Here is a 13,189-nt window from a genome sequence, read left to right on the forward strand (position 1 = left end):
CTAGGGAGGACTCAGTTTCCAGAGCAAGAGGACATTCCTGGGAGCAGCAGGACAAAAACTTGACTTCTGACTTGGGGAACATCTCAAAGACTTCAAGATCATGAGGGCTCAACTTGTACTTTTTCTTTAATAGGTTTGTTATACGCTGAGAAACCCCCCCTCATTTCAACTTCGTTCCTAAAATAGGTTAAGCCCTGATTATAAATAAAAATTCCTCAATGTAAAAAAAGGACAATTAGATTTTACCTTTAAATATATTTTGTTGATAACTCACTTTCAGCTGTGGTAGCAAAAGGTGCAGAGATAAGGAATGTGGCACGGGTAATTTATTGTGTGCTGTTTGCAGAGGCAAGAATGCTTTTCTGAAGGATCATTTTGCATGAGTCCCTTTCTTGCTGAAATCTGAGTAGCTGCTCACATCATTTGGTTTCCCACAGCAAGTTATTCCAAGCCTTTCCTGTCGCTTGTCTCCTCTCCCACTCTGTATCTTTTCTCCATCAGCAGGATTTCTGTTCCCTTCCTTTGCCAATTAGATGCATGGTTAAGAGAAAGTCACTTGAGTCTCATGATCCCTTTGCCTGTAAAATTAGGGATGTGAGGTAAGCAGGTTCCCGGTCCCGTTTGGGGTATATCAAGAGTCAGGGTGAAAGGGTCTTACAAAATTTGACAATTAAGCTGCAGATAAGCTTGATATTGAGAGTAACTTGTCTGGGACTCTGTTTCCCCCACCCCTTAGGAATGAAAAGCTGGTGGAGAGCAGGCAGACTCAGTGTTCACATTGTTGCCACAAGATCAAAGGAAGAAATATGTATCTCTCCAGATCTAAATAAAAATTTTTTCTAAGTTATCATTGCATCCAACTTTTTTTCTTCTTGATACTAAATTTATTTCAAAATTTCAAATAGCATTAGAGGAAGGCGTAAGATCCTTGTGTCTATTCAAAAGCTGCATTTTTTTTTGAGAAACTTATTTTTTAGGCACTTTCCAGCTCATCATATGACCTGTGAGCATGTGGCCTTCCTCAGCTCAGGAAGCCATTTAGAGAAAACTTACTTATCTGCTTTATCCAGGCTGAGCTTACTCCCCTCTGCAGCCATCATCTCCATCTGAAATCCTCATCTCTGACATTTGACAGACGTGAGCCTTCTCACCTCCCTGCCGGAGATGAGTTTTTCCATCTGGACTGGACCACTTCACGCAGCCTGGGATCCTCTTTCTCTTTCAGGTATGGGGAAAACTGCAGATGAGAATAGCTTCGTGGTGGGAATAGTAGTGACAGCAGTGAAAACAAAAAATGATATTTTTAGGATAATATATGATAATAACCTTTTTCAAGATCCTTTCGTGTACTAAATATTTTTTATTCATTATCTTACTAGTTGTCCACAACAACTCCATGAGCTAGGTATTATTATTAATCCAGTTTTTCAGAAGGGGAAATTGAGACTTGGAGAGGGTTATGTTTTTGAGCAAGTTTTTTGCTCAAAGTGGTAACTAAGGGAACTGGAATTAAATCTAGGCTCTTTGGTTTCTGTAAATCTTGCTTCTAACCATGTTTGTAAATATTTACCTGTATATTTAATATTGCTTTTACCTGTGTCTGTCCCTTCTTTCTCGTAAGAATCCTGGAAAAGTAGGTTGTGTCTTCTTTCATTCTTTTATAGCATCAGAGAGGATTGTGAGAAAACAGGCCGAGGGAACATTTCTGTTCAAACCGCACCAAACTACAAGGCAGGGTGAATATGTGCTGAAAAATTCACATAAACTACCCTAAGGAAGAACAAATCCTTTCAAATGCCTTCTTACTGCTATTACCTCTTGGGGGAAAAAGAAGTCTCAAGCAAACTGGGACTGAGCTAGTTACTGTCATCAGAATGGACTCTCTCCATTCATAGGGTACATTGCATAGGCCATTGGAGTAACGTCTAAGCTTTTGAAAGTTTTGTTCTAGTTGTTCCTCTTTGTCACTTTCTGATTATACTTTTGAGTGCTTCAATTGGCTAATAGGGATTTTGAATAAGAGAAATACAGACAGCTCACTTAGAAGTTATGTCAAGGACTAATAAAAGATTTTAGAGTGATTTCCAACAAGATAAAACTAGTATACAAATATTGAATTATTTTGTTATGTTAGTTAATTTCAGTTTGTCTTGATAGCTTTTGGTCTGCTTAATGCCAATTGAGGCAACAAATGAACTTTTCATAGCCATGTCTGTTGCTTAATTCTGGATTTTATAAGGAAAGAACCAAGATTGATAATTTTCAATCAAGCAAATTACTGTACAGTGTCCTGTCAAGCCCTTAGGGTCAGTGTTCTATTCTAGCATCACCAATACTTTTTATGTGATCAAGTGGTCAATAAATGTGTCTTGATAATGAGACTGTGATACTTCTGGAGTGTTAATTTTAGACACCTTACAAATTACAGCCTCAAGAGTAATCAGTCCAGTTATTAAGTGATTTGGAAGCTGTATCATGTCAGAGGGAAATAACCAGGAAGGAAGGTTTTAAACAATATAAATTTCTCTGAAATGTGAAAGATAAAAGATTGGCACACTCCTTTTTAAAATTGAGGTGCTACATTGCACTTTGTTTCTTACTATCTTTCTGGGTCATGAAGAAGCTGACATCCTTATTCCTTCTTCACCTCTATTGTCTCATTTAGAGAATGTTGACAGTCTCTCCTTTTCAGCGCTCCTCTTTTCAGGTCTCACCATTTTTGGAAGGTAACTTTCTCCCTTCTCTTAGAATCAAAGTATCAAGGGGAGGGAAGAACAAGATGTATGTAGGAGTTCCTGTGATTATTTCCTCTCCCTTGCTATGGACACTGGCAAACTGCTTCCTTCCATTCCTTGTCCCAGCTTAGATGATATTGGACGAGCACCCCTCTTAGATGTTTGATGTAAGTATTTATGTAGAGCACCCTGAGCAGGATCTAAGTCCTAGTGTGATCACTTTCTGTCCTTTTGAGCTTTTGGTCTCTGCCACTTTCACTCTATTCTAAATAAACTAATCAGATTCATCTTCAAACAGTACCATTTTATTATTATTATTATTAGCTGGTAAAGAAAACAAGAAAACCTTCAGTAGCTTCCCAAGGTTATGAAATCAAATTCAGTTTTCTCATGATGGTGTTCCAGGTCTTCCACAATCTCACTCTGCATGTGGTTCTGACTGATGCTCCCTTCTTCTATTGCTTAGGCCTCTTTGGATCATAGCTACTAGGTGACAAGCATCCTAGTGGTTCTGACAAATTTGGTCGGGAGGACATTTGGGAAATTGTGCTTTAGTGTTATCTATCATGCCATGTTGACCGTATGCATAGCATATTCTATGTAAATATCTTGTTGCTCTAAATGTGAATTGCCTTGCAGTAAAAACAGTCTTTGTATGTGTAGAAAAGAGTTAGCATTGGAGGCCTGGGACTGTTAACTTCACAGTTTTGCTTGCAAGATTGGACCTTGGCCCATATCTGGGAACTTGGATTGTTCCCTGTTAACAGTTAACCAACAAATTTGGTTCATGTGCCTCATCTTTTGTAAACAAGAGTTTATGTTGGAATGCCTGCTTTCCTCAAGGGAGTCTGGAATTGTTTGAAATGCTGTGTAGCATTCTGTATAGAAGGTGCCTACATGACCAGCCCCCGTTAAAATTCATGGGCACTGAGTCTCTAAAGAGCTTCCCTGGGCTGAAACATGGTAAATTAGTTGCCAATTTTTGTGACTGGGAGGAGAGTGTTCTGTGTGACCCTTCGTGGGAGACAGGAGCATAAAGAACTTTGTATATGGGGTTCTTCAGACTCTGCCTATGTCATTTGCCCTTATGATCTGACTATGTGCCCTTAGTACATCACTGCAATAAATCTTAGCTCTAAGTACAACTGTGAGTGGGTCCTTCTAGTGAATATCCAAATGTCAGAGTAGTTAGGTAGTGATGACACAATATCCCTTCCACACTTTTTTTTTCCAGTATTGGACTTCATGATTGGTAGGCAGCTGCTCTACCATCATCACATTGACAGCCCTTTTTGCTGTGGCTGTTTAAGATACAGGGTCTCATTTTTGGCCAGGTCAGAATGGACCACAATCCTATTTTAGGCTTTCCACCATTGCTGGGATGGCAGATATACATCACCATGCCCAACTTTCTTCCACTAAGATGGGGCCTTGCAAAATTTTTTGCCTGGGTTGGCTTGGAACTGCAATCCTCCTGATTTCATTCTCCCAAGTAGCTTGGATTACAGGTGTGAGCCATTGGTGTTTGGCTCAAAACAATTCTTAAAGTAGGTGCTCTATAAATATTTTGTGGTTGAGTGCCACAAGTCCCCTAAGCATAGATGCTTAACAAATTTAAATACTTTTTTGCTTTATACTATTAATAATTTTTGGCATATTTGTGTTACACTTTTATCAGGCCAACAGTGGTAATGTACGGTAGTTTGGAGGTATCCTTTCACTGCCTGTGAAGACTGATTCTGGTTTTGCCAATCCATTTTCTTGTGCTCCCTTACACTTCAGGGAAGGTTTGACCTTGACAGACCAGTTTTTTGGGGGCTTTTGTGATACAGAATCAAGGTGAAATGTTCAGGCATAGATGGTCTGGGGTTTGAAGACTAGGTTTGAAGAGGAGTTTTTGCTGGAGAGTGTGAAGAAGAGAGGAACATGAAAGGGCTTGTGTGCTATGACATAGCCACATGAAAGGAACAGGGCTTTATAGATTGTTCTGGATTAAAATTCCATTCCCTCTCACAGTGTTTGAGAAATGCCAAAAGAGGATATGTTGTTTCTGGGTGGCTGAGTTGTTTTTCTTTTGATACTGATCTCTATCTAAGAACCATGAGCCATGAGCCTAATCATGGCTCATGGTTAGGTCTTAAGTTTTTCATTGGTTTTATTTGATGATAGGAACCTTACCATTTGTGGTTCTAGATTTAATATGTATGAATCCTCAGTAAAATCTGATAAGAGGTGGGAGTGTAGTTCAGTGGTAGAGCACATCCTTAGCGTGTATGAGGCTCTAGCTTCAATCCCCAGAACACACACACATACTTCTTAATGATAATTACTGATTGCTTTATTCATAAGCATTTACTGAATGCTTGCTATGTGCTAGGCACCAGGTTCAGGGGATACAGATATGAACAAAGAGAAGACCCTACCCACAGGGGGGAGGCTGATTACATGTAGATATTCCCAGTCTCTAGTGGTAGACTGTCAGAACCAAGAAAGAGCATCCTCATGCCTGCTAGGACATAGCTTCCCTACTAGGCTTCATGACCTTGAATTCATTGATTTAATTGTCTAGTGGTGCTGACGAAACATTTATAATTCATTTTTTCTTATGTTCTAATTAGGAATTTCAGTTGCTAGATTTTTACCTTTCTTTGGCCTCTGTTTACTTGATTTCTCTAAAATTAATTAGCATCAGTAGTAGACTTTCTGCAAATATGTTGGAACTTACTAATGCAGGAGTGCTATTCATACAGTGGGAAAAATATCTCATGCAAACCCATGCATGAAATGCAGACCCGAGCATGCAGACCTCTCCTTTGACATAACAAAGGAGGCCATGCAAGGGTTAGAAGCATAAATTCATAGGATGCTTAAGAGTTTGCATTATATATTTATTAAGATGTAGATCAAGTGTAAGTGATTTGCCTGAGGTCTCATACCTAGTTGGTGATAGAATTACCATAATTTTGCAATTCATATTATTATTCATGTACCCTGTGTCTTATTTGTCTTCTATGGCAAACTCTCTGACATGGAGTATAAGTTTATTGAGTGCACAAATTTGTGTCTTTATTTTTGTACCCCTAATGCCCAGCAAAGTGCTTGGAGATGAAAAGATTTGTTGAAATGAGTAGATGAGATATTAGTCAGGTTACCAGAGAAACAGAACCAAAGGGAAAGATGTGGATGTATAAGGAGGAGATTTATTATGGGAATTCACTCATGTGATTACGAAGGTTGAGAATTCTCACAATATGTTGTCTGTTAGCTGGAGAGCCAGTAAATCTGGTGTTGTAATTCAGTCCAAGTCTGAAAGGCCTGAGAGCCAGGGGAGGCTTTGATGGTATAGCTCCCAACCTGATGCCATACGCTGAGAAACTGGGGGTGGGGTGGGCTGCTGGTGCAAGTCCTGAAGTTTGAAGGCCAGAGAACCAGGAGCTTGAATGTCCAAGGACAGGGAAAGATGGATGCCCCAGTTTAAGGAAACAGAGATCACCTTCCTTTTCTTTTTTGTACTATCTGAGCCTCAACAGGTGGAATAATACTTGCCATGTTGGTAAGGATTGATCTTCTTTACTTGGTCTACTGATTCAAATGCTAATATCTTCCAGAAACACCCTCACAGACACACCCATAAATCCTATACCACTAGCTCTCTGGGCATCCCATAATCCAGTCAAGTTGATACATAAAATTAATCATCACTAATGATAGTAATGAAAAAGGAAACTCTTGAGTTTTCTGCTTGGGTCTGTATGAGCTATTTTTCCCATGGCATTACATACAAAAAGTAAAACACATTCATTATTTATTGAGTAGATGTTATGTTTGAAGTACTCTGCTAGGCACTGTATCCAACAAAGATGATTAAGACAAAGTACAAAGATAACAACCACAAGGTGAATATACAAATGACTGTCATGCAAGGTATACTTTAAGTACTGTAAAAGAGAAGAAAATAAATGACTGAAGAAAATCAGAGAATTGTGGGAGAATGAAAAAAAAAAAGCTTCATGGAAGGTTACTTTTGACCTAAACTTTGGTTCAGAATCTAAGTTCCAGAGATAAAATGAGAAGAGAGGCCAAGATAGCAGGGTGGACAAAGGAAACAATAAGAAATAGCCACATGAGTAACTTTTTGGAAAACTGCAAGACCTCTTTTCTTAGCTATGTTATATGGAGTGAAGTGTGTGAGGGGAATCCAGCAAAGTAAGATAGAAACTCAAGTTCCTGAGCAGTTTGACTTTGTTCATCACCTTTTATGTTTCTCAGATTTGGGAGTAACAGCATCAGGTTATTTGTCAGCAGGAAGTGGGCTTGTTTGAGGGGCCCAGGAGAATGAGGCAGTGAGATAAAGTAGAGAGGTGATTTCAGTCCAGGAATAAGGTGAATGACATTTCATGGAAAATGCATGATTAAGAATAGCCCAAGAAAGTGACACCATTAATAGCATTCATTTACTACTTAGCACAACCTATTTAAAATTTCCATATAAATATTGATCTCTTTGTTAGACTGTGAGCTCCTGGAGAACCAGGGCCCATGTGCTCTTCATTTACAAAATGAGCACAGCAGGTGCTTGGTAAATGTGTGTTGGATAAGTGATTGGAGGTTAGAAGAGTGGGCTTGGCTATAGCAATTGGACCAGTGGTGGAAATAATGTTTGTTTCTTTTTGAACATGCTGGAATTTAGGGATGTGGTCTGTTTTAACATACAGTTTCTAGGGATTGATTATAGAAAGAACTGGAGAATAAGTTCAAGCTGATGCATACATAAGGGCAAAATGAACAGCATACTTGGATACAGAGAAAATGCAGTCACTGTTCCCTTCAAGACCAAATGGGTTTGGAGAGAAGGTCGCTATGGCATCCATTAGGGGACACTTGGATGTGGAGCAAAGTGTTGAAGAATGGGAAGAACTAAGGTGACCAAGAGGACTGTGTTCACCAACGAAAGCCAAGGGGAAGGAGTAGTAGCACAATGGGCAACTGTAGAGCAAGGAGTTGAGAGCGGAGTTCAAAATCTGATTCCTCTCCTGATTTGTTCTGTAGTTTCAATGACTTTCCTTACTTTCTCTTGCCTCAATTTCCCCTTGTGCAAAAGAGGTTATTAATACTACCTGCATAAACTTTGTGTACAACCCTCAGAACAGAGCTCAAATGTAGGAAACCTCCTATAAGCACTAATACCTCTTCTTACTGAAAACCACTAGGACCAGTGTCAGTTATCTTATTCAATCCTTAATACTTTGTAGTGGGTGTTATTATCTTCTTTCCCTGAATGAGGAAACTGAGGTGCAGAATGATTTCATCATTTTCTAGATCCACATATCCACGAAGAGATAAAGCTTACCCTTGATAGAGTCTTAACCCCATTTAACCAGCCCCCAGGCTTACACACGGCCATTATGACACACAGCCTGACTTAGGTAGATATGGTGAGAACACTTGCTGAGCAAATTAGATTTTATTGACATGCACAAGGGGCTGTGAGCCAGGGGCTACTGAGAGGATACATTCTTCTGGCAAGATTCACCTGTTAGCCTTGTGAAAGAGACAGCAGGGGGCAAGAATCCACACCAGAATGCTTGGGAAATGGTTCTGATGGGAGGATTAGCTGAATGTGTGTCTGATGCAAATCAGGTACAGGTGGTGGTATAACACACAAGCTGAGTGGTCGCTCACACCTGTAATCCTAGCTACTCGGGAGGTGGCTCCAGGCCACTCCAGGCAAAATGGCTGCCAGACCCCATCTCAACGAATAAAAACTGGGTGTGGTGGTATGCACCTGTTAGGCCAGTTATGTGGGACATTTAAATAGGGTCACAGTCCAGAGCAGCCCTGGGCATAAATGTGAGGCCCAGGATTTAATATTTTGCTGAAAATATTAAAGCAAAAGGGTTGAGAGCCTGGCTGGCAAGTGCAAGGCCCTGGATTCAAATCCCAGTACAGGCAGAGAGAGAGAGAGAGAGACAGAGAGAGAGAGAGAGAGAGAGAGATGTGCTGGTTGGAACTTGGAGTTTCCATAGAGTCAAACCTGGGACTCTAAGAAAGAATTGGTATTCTGCAAGGTCAGGAGGATGTTGGGAAGGTAGCCTCTTTAGATCTGCTCCGTTCTAGAAAAGTACCTTGAGTGGAATCAGTGCTCTCTTTAGAGAAGGTGTCTGAGCATCATCTTACTTTATTGTGTGAGGCCGGGGACGCTTTCCTTTCTCCTCTGGAGGAGTGTGGTTTCTGTGCACAATTAGGACTTGACTTTAAAAAAAAAAAGGAGGTTTACACCTTGCTGTAATTCTCAGTCATAACAGAGTGCGGCAATTTGCATTTGGGAAGTTAGAAAAATCACTTCTGTTGACTTCCTGCTTTCTATTTCGGGGCTCCGAGCAGCACTTCCTACTCGAGTGGGACCAAGCAGAACATACAAAGCTGAAATTTCTCCTGGAGTTGATTTGCCCTGGGGATAAAGTAAGTTCATGGTCTGGGGGTGTTTGTCCCAAAGTTTGTCCATCAGTTGCTTTTGTTTTTATACTACAAGTAATGAAATATGAAAGCGTTTTGGTATTTTTTTTCTGCAGATCAAAGTCCCAAAGCTAAAGTGCAGACTTCCGTGTCCCCAGGAGTTCAAAACATGCTGCTCAGCCTTAGCCTTGGCCATATTTGGAGATGACAGTTGCTAAGAATATGATATTTCGGTTATCTTCTTTAGGTTTTCTGTGTCATCATTTTATTTTACCTTCTAGTGTGAAAAGGCAAGAGAGGGCATATCTTGTCAACTTTCCCCCCTCCCTGTCCCTCTCCTTCCCTCCTTTTTTCTGCTTATAGTTTTAAGGTGTGTTCACTTTCATGATCTCATGTGCTTCCTTTACAGCACACTGAGAGGTGTGTATTATAACTTCCATTTTACAGAAGGTGAAACTGATGTTTTAATGACTTTTAGTGATTTGGACAAGGTCACAGTTAATTTAACAGTGAGAAAATCCTTAGTTTTCCATCTTCAGGTGTCTTGTGCTTTCTTTTTCCCCACATCCCATTGCTTTTTTGAAGGCTCTGTGTGTAGGATGCTGAGAAGAAGGAGAAGAAATATTGGCTGAGCTGGGAAGCCTGACCAGATCTCATCTGCTATTGAATTAGAACATGTTAACTACATGTATTACCTTGCAATTCTTCCAGCATAGAGGACTTTGGGTCTCTCTTTGTGTCATAGACAAAGGCGATGTGTCTGACTTCAGGGAACCATTTACTGCATTGAGGAAGAAAAATTAAAACGTCAGGTGCAAGCCTAACAATAGTTCACACCTTGTATTCAGGTGATATACTTATTCTGTTGCAGGTTGAGCTGAGGATGGTAGCTCCCCAAATCTTGGCAATGAAAATAGGGGTCGGGGAATCAGTTGTGAGTTGGTGCAAATATGAGTGTCTACTCAGTCCTGGATGTAGGAGAACGGGGCCAGAATTGGTGACTGCTTGGAAGAAGCCAATAATGAGCTCTGTTTTTTAAGAATGAATGAAAATTAGGACATGGCTAGTGAGGGTGGCCTGTGGAAACCTTGACTGCCATCTTGCCTGGCACATGTGTGGAATGACCCTGCTCTGCCTAGGCTCTGGAAGAGACCTTTTGATTCTGGAGCATCCTCAGGACCATCTCATTTTTTTCCTTTATTCATCTGTGCATACAGTGTTTGGGTCATGTATCCCCGTTTCCTCCTACCCCCTCCCTTACCTACCCCGCCCTCTCCCTCTGCCCCCCACCCCTCACTACCAGGCAGAAACTATTTTGCCCTTATCTCTAATTTTGTTGAAGAGAGAGTATAAGCAATAATAGGAAGGACCAAGCGTTTTGCTAGTTGAGATAAAGATAGCTATACAGGGAGTTGACTCACATTAATTTCCTGTGCATGTGTGCTACCTTCTAAATTAATTCTTCTCGAACTAACCTTTTCTCTATTTCCTGGTCCCCTTCTCCTATTGGCCTCTGTCACTTTAAAGTATCTGCATTAGTTTCTCTGCATTGAGGGCAACAAATGCTAGCTAATTTTTTAGGTGTCTTACCTATCCTCACCCCTCCCTTGTATGCTCTCGCTTTATCATGTGCTCAAAGTCCAATCCCCTTGTTGTGTTTGCCCTTGTCAGGACCATCTCATAACCAGGTTGTTCTGATAGACAGTAAACTCCAAGGGGCCTTCTGTGCTGGGGTCCCAGGCCAGCAGGTGTTTTCCTGACATGGTCTGTAAGCAGTACCTAGCCCGACCTTCCTGAATCTAACCCCATCCTGCACAGGCCCAAAGCAGAAGTGGCTGGGTGGTTGATGAGCTGGGTGATGGCCCAGGGCCACAACCCACAGACTGCTACTTACTTAGCTCTAAGATTCTGACCTTTCTCTTTTCTGGACTTACAAGATGACAGGGAGTGCATGAGGGGGAAAATTAAATATTGGGACAAGGAGAGGCTGACAAACACGGGCATGGCCAGCAGAAGTCTTGCACTGGAGTAAGGATCAGAGAGAGGATTTTGAGATTTGGGAAAGAACCTCAGAAGTCTCAGTACTAAGGCAAAGGATTAAACAAAGAAAAATCAGACTCTGACTTGTCTGTGTCTAGGTATAGGGTTAGTATTCCATGTAATTGCCCAACATAGTGACAAACACTGGAATGGATGAGGCGGTTGGGATACAGAGGGGCCCATGGAGGTTGAGGACAAAGGACAAAGGAGGTGAGAAAGGACAGTGTTGTAGTTGACCAGAGGCTATGAGGCCGCATAATTCAGTCCTCCAAACATGGTACCAAACAGCTATGGAATGCTTTCTTCAAAAAGCTGGTGATGGAATGTTTGTAAATTGAATTATATTTTTAAAGACACAAGGGAATCTCACCACTTACAAGAACTTCATGGGAACTGCTCTTGAACAGCAGAGAAGTATTTTTAAGGGACTAGATACTCTTTCAAAAGATTGGTTTTGAATCTCTGAATTTTAATGTATTTGTTCAAAGTAGGGTTCAGCATTTCATCCTTATATTGGGAGTGTTTTTGTTTTTTTTTTTTTTTTTTTGAGACAGGATCCCATTATGTAGCACAGGCTGGTCTTGAACTTGTTATTCTCCTGCCTCAGTCATCTGAGTGCTGGAAAAACAGGCATGCACCACTACACCTAGCTCTGTATTTTTTTTCTTTTACATGTTTGGAATGTGAAATTCTTAGCTGAAAAAATTTTAATCATTTTATAGCTATTTTTACTTCTGATGTACTAAAAGTTGAAGAAAACTATTTCATATACAGAATTTAAACAAAATGAAAAAGTTATTTTCTTCAAGGTGATGTACTTTTTCAAGGAAAGACTTCTCCAACAGCACTTTTGGAGCTGGTTACAGGAGGAAAATCCTCCCAACAGAAACACTCTGCCACTAAGTCTGGCTTTTGGAAAATGAGCATTATTCTTTTTTTCTAAACAGGACGCTGTGAGCTCAGTCATGTACACTATGAAAATAATTGGTGTGTGTTAGTACGCTTTGTGCCAGATTTCATGCTTGTTGAAAGGTGATTGGACTCAAACCAGCACATTTAAAGGTCAACTGGTTGTTCTTAAACTGTGAAGAATTTTAACTCCTTCATTATCAGGGATTTTAACCAACTGACCATTTTTAGAGAGGAGGAGAGATTGCATACCGCGTTTTAACTTTTGACCTTTTTGTCCTTAAATTTTTGTAACATTCTCAGGTCTTTGTGTGGCTGAAAAGGGTCTGAGAGACAAGTTCTCAACTGGTATTTAAAGGTGGGTGGGAGCAAGTACTGGGTTCTTTTGAAACCACTAAATCTGTATCAGGCCCTAATGTGATGTGGACATTACACAAGGCAGGTCTAAATGATGGGCTGGAAGTTCTCTCTCTCTTTTTAAGAAGAGAGAGAGAGTAAGTTAGTTAAGAATAGCCAGTCCTCTGTCTCTTTCTTCCTTGTATTTCCACCTCTGAGCAACTTTTCTGTTTTTTTTTTTTTAGTTCCCAAACAGCCTGGTGGAAAGACCATCATCTAACGTTCAATACTGAGCCCAGCTGTTTGATGTTAGCTTCCATCCCATCTGGGAGAGCATAAGTCTCTGGACTTGGGATTTTGATGACATTTCCCCTGAGTGATTTTGGAGCACAGGTAAAATGGTTCACTTTATTGATCTTCAGGACACCTTCTGACCACTACTCTTTTTTTCTGGGTCTTCCTAAATAAGGTTGGGGACTGACCTGTCTCAAATAATTTGGGTGAATTTTAGTGACCTGATGATAAAGTTCCTTTTGTTTTAGATTACCATCTTGGTAAGCTCCTACAAACTTCCTAACACTTTGTTATGGAGATTAGATTGAAAACTATAAAGGCAATTTCTCCTGTTCTCTCCTCCCCTCCCCTCCTCTCTTTCTCTCACATCACTGTATAGCCCAGGCCTCAGGCTAACCTCAAATTATCAATCCTCCTAC

General features: G+C 40.6%; 1 protein-coding gene across 2 annotated transcripts in view; it reads left to right on the plus strand.

The window, feature by feature from the left end:
* Nucleotides 1-1,061: 1,061 nt before the first annotated feature.
* Nucleotides 1,062-13,189, plus strand: part of Pde4d (phosphodiesterase 4D) — a 1,369,518-nt gene continuing 1,357,390 nt past the window's right edge. Inside the window, exons 1-2 of one of the 2 annotated variants that reach the window (XM_074077451.1) lie at nucleotides 1,062-1,225; nucleotides 12,722-12,869. The gene's annotated coding sequence lies outside the window, so the exon portion shown is untranslated. Of the gene's footprint in view, nucleotides 1,226-9,087; nucleotides 9,198-12,721; nucleotides 12,870-13,189 lie in introns of those variants that run through there. The other variant, XM_074077450.1, reaches the window with a different exon arrangement.

This window comes from Castor canadensis, chromosome 6, assembly GCF_047511655.1.
Source record: "Castor canadensis chromosome 6, mCasCan1.hap1v2, whole genome shotgun sequence".
In the NCBI taxonomy this organism is placed as follows: domain Eukaryota; kingdom Metazoa; phylum Chordata; class Mammalia; order Rodentia; family Castoridae; genus Castor; species Castor canadensis.